Source organism: Aotus nancymaae, unplaced genomic scaffold (genome assembly GCF_030222135.1).
Source record: "Aotus nancymaae isolate 86718 unplaced genomic scaffold, 86718_ANA_hifiasm-v0.15.2.pri h1tg000348l, whole genome shotgun sequence".
In the NCBI taxonomy this organism is placed as follows: domain Eukaryota; kingdom Metazoa; phylum Chordata; class Mammalia; order Primates; family Aotidae; genus Aotus; species Aotus nancymaae.
The window spans coordinates 64146-68172 of record NW_026988763.1 but is presented as its reverse complement, the minus strand read 5'-3'; the positions used below and the strand labels follow the sequence as shown (position 1 = coordinate 68172).

The 4027-nt window shown below is 46.4% G+C and overlaps 1 pseudogene; it reads right to left on the bottom strand.

Annotated features, from left to right (window-relative positions):
- Window positions 1-1591: 1591 nt before the first annotated feature.
- LOC135273182 (GTP-binding protein Di-Ras3-like) lies at window positions 1592-2293 on the bottom strand (annotated as a pseudogene).
- Between the last annotated feature and the right edge of the window lie 1734 nt (window positions 2294-4027).

The following is a 4027-nucleotide window of genomic DNA, read 5'->3' as shown; positions in this document are numbered from 1 at the left end:
TCAGGCTTCGAATCCTTCAAATGCCAAGCTTAGCCAGGTGGTAATATTATATAACATATGGAATATACAAATATTCCATTTCACAGATGAGGAAACTGCATCTTAAAGACAATAGTAACTTTTTTTTTTTTTGAGACGGAGTCTCACTCTGCTGCCCAGGCTGGAGTGCAGTGGCGCAATCTCGGCTCACTGCAACCTCCACCTCCCAGGTTCAAGCAATTCTCCTGCCTCTGTCACCCAGGTAGCTGGGATTACAGGCCCGTGCTAATTTTTTCTATTTGTGTGACTAATACAACACACGTGTTATTAAGAAAGTTAATACTCTTTGGGAGGCTGAGGCGGGTGGATCACGAGGTCAGGAGTTTGAGACTAGTAAACAAGAAAGTTACTACTGTCTTTAAGATGCAGCACTTCCAGACACTGTGAGCCTCCAATTTGCCACTGGCGTGATTTTTACACGCCTATGTGAAATAAAGACCAGACAGTTGGGGTGGCTTCCTTACGTAGAAATATCTGCAATGATTCTGTGGAAATAAGCTTAATAATGTGTAAATAACTCATCTAGAAGGAAATTGGACTTTTTTTCTTTTTTTTTTTTTTTGCATGTAGTACAAGCTTTATTAAGTCAAGAAGCTGTTACACTTTTAAAAACTGCTAGCAGAATACTCAAACATTTTTAAATGACATGGGAAACTACTAACATCTTTAGTGAGAGAGTTCCACTCTCACAGTCTTCTCTGCTCCCACACCCCTACTGATCAGCTATAGCATATTCATTTTTTTTGTTTGTTTGTTTAGCATGTATGTCTCGAAGCACTTTAACAAAAGCTTTTGTTGTAAAAACACATTTCTTAATTACACAATTAAAAGATACGATTAAACACTTACAGGATGTGGAATGTTTTAAAGTGATACACAATAATAGGGTTACCAAAAGGACACCTACCAATTTCTCTTTCTATTCATTTTGACATTTTGCTCTTTTCAAAACATTTTCTCTTATTAAATTTATTATTAAAGGCCTTACTTTGAATGCATCATGTTCCTTTTTGTTCTCCTCTTCAAATGCCAATGTTTTAACAATTTGAATTATCTGGCCTGGGAAAAGGTAAAGTTATCAACATACAAGGTACATTTATTGACAATATGATTGTTACGGTCTAAACAACAGCACAAAATCAACCATGTACAGGTAACACAGTGAAATTTAGTCCACATTTTCTTTTCTTTTTTTCTTTTTTTTTTTTTTTTTGAGACGGAGTTTCGCTCTTGTTACCCAGGCTGGAGTGCAATGGCGCGATCTCGGCTCACCACAACCTCCGCCTCCTGGGTTCAGGCAATTCTCCTGCCTCAGCCTCCTGAGTAGCTGGGATTACAGGCACACGCCACCATATCCAGCTAATTTTTTGTATTTTTAGTAGAGACGGGGTTTCACCATGTTGACCAGGATGGTCTCGATCTCTTGACCTCGTGATCCACCTGCCTCGGCCTCCCAAAGTGCTGGGATTACAGCCGTGAGCCACCGCGCCTGGCCTATCCACGTTTTCTACACACTGCAGGGTAGGAAGAGCTGGCTCTTAAGGCCCAGGGCTCACATGATTATGCACTTGTCAAGCATCTTCTCAATGGTCTTGGGCGTCTGGGACTTCTTCTGGGGCTCCTGGAGGTCGGGGTCGGGCTGGTTCTGGTAATCCAGCAGCATGTGGAACAACAGCTCCTGCACATTCACATCTGCCTTGGCCGAGATCTCCATGAAGGCACAATTCCACTCCAGCGCACAGGCGGCACCATCACTCAGGGTCACCTCCCGGTGGGTGTCATCACTTTTATTTCCCATCAGCACGATGGGGAACTTATGCAGGTTGTTACCTTTGATTTTGCAGATCAGCTCATAGAAGGCCTTCAGCTCTTCCAGGGTTTCCTTCTTGGTGACTGAGTAGACCAGGACGAAGGCGTGGCCCCGGGCTATAACGTGGCGCTACAGAGCGCGGTTGGGGTTGTGGTCGCCACTCTTGCTGTCGGTGATGTGCAGGGAAAGCGCACCATGGCTGCAGCCCAGCAACTGGCAGTAAGCATTTTCAATGATTGGCAGGTACTCATGACGGAAGTTGCCGGTCGCCCGCTTCTGCAGCGGCGTGCTTTTCACCACACCAGCGGTGCTGACTACCACGACGCGGTAATCGCTGATATTTCTGTGGGGCTTGAAGGCGCAGAGGATGAGCATAGCAGGCAGGAGCCGCAACCTCTCCAGCAGCTGCTGTTGTTCCTTGGAGCCAAAGCTAACGTTACCCATCGTTGGGATTCGGAGGGGAGTTGCGCGCACAAGTTCTCTCACACTTAGCTGGCAGCAGGAGACTCTTTTCTCGGAGGCACGAACTAAGCAGCATTGAAGACAAACGTGCTGCTCGCAGAGATAGCCGCGGCAACCAGTTGGACACTCCGAGCACTCTCTGCTCCGCGGCTTTAAATTCCGACGTGATCACAGGAGCGGGGTGCGGGGGCGCAGGAAGTGTGGGTAACAGGCATAGATTCAGCTTGCGCCATGCGTGGTGGGAAAACAGCCCTGTGGGACTGACCCAACGCAGAGCGGCCCGAGGTCCTCTTGACATCTCCAACGCTTGAGTCCAGAAGTTCAGGGCTGCGTTACAAGTTGGGGAGGAATGATTAAACTGTGGACTTTCTCACCAGCTCCTGGGCCACACACATTCTTGGGCATTTTCTCTTTCCTTAGTCCATGGTTCAGGAAATTGGACTTTTTAATAGGCAGGCACAGCTATTTACTCAGCAATTCAAGGTAAATATTTTATAGAATGCCCACAATGCTCTCACCTGTTCCCAAACATTAGAAAAACCATAAACCATAAGGGTCCCCCAGTGCCATGCACAGGATTATGTAAAATGTGACTCTCTTTTATAAGTGAGAAAGAAGGACACGTTGAAAAGACATACAGCTGTTTGGATTTCAATTTGGGGAACCAAAAAAAATTGTATCCGCCTCATTGGACAACTCAGTCTGGTGAAAGGCGATAACCGTGTTATGACAGCAGAACAGGGGGCCAGAAGGGAGGAAAGCAAAATGTGGTGGCTGCTTCCGTCTTCCCTCCCTTCCTTCTCCCTCAGTCCACATGGTCGAGGAGGGGAAGGCAGGCGTCATGAGCAGTGCAGGGTCAGAAATAACCAGGTCTACGCACGTTTGTGTCTTTCCGCAATGTCAGACTTTTGCTGATGCTATTTCAGTCACCAAAGCCAGGAGCTCCATGGAGTTCCCAAGGAGGTATTCTCCTTAGTACATCTCGTTCACTCAGCAGTCAGAGCCACGGGCACACAGGCCCAAGCCACTCCGCAAGTCGGTCAATATTGCAAACCACACGTAATAGTATGTTTCACAAATCTATAAATGTCACAGTTTCAATATTCCGCTAAAAACAAAGTAATATTTAACAGCAAGAGGAAAATGAGATCGGAAAAAGGGTTAAGGAACCAGTCCAGGAGAAAAAGAGTCCCGTTCTGGGCCAAGTGCTCCGTCAGTCTTGGAAGGAAGAGTCTTAGAGGTGGCAGAGCCTTCAGCAGTAGATGCCAAGTTCTCACCACGAGTGGCTGCAAGACAGTGTCAGTGAAGATGACCATTTGGAGCTGCCAAAGGCTTAGTGTTCGTTTGTGTCCTTATCTGGTTGCAGGCTGTCTTTATTTTTAAATTTGTGCATTCATGTTTCTGTTCTGTTGTTTATTTTTTTATTTGTTGATTTAAATAAAACATCTTGTTGGCAGAGTGTTTGTGAAATATAAAATGGAGCGTTTTCTAGGCTGGAGTCAGTTGCTCCATACAGCAGCAGGGAAGAGGCGGATGTCGGACCAAGTGCCTTCCCAGGACGGCACTAAGCCACTGGCTTCCAGGGTGGTGCTAGACCAGCCACCTAGGGTTCCAACTGAGATTCTGGAAGAAGGCTGAGCTTTATTAGCAGATTTTCTGGGGTCAGAAGTGTCTCGGCAAGGTGACAGGAGAGCCAGGTGGCTCTGTCCTTGGAGA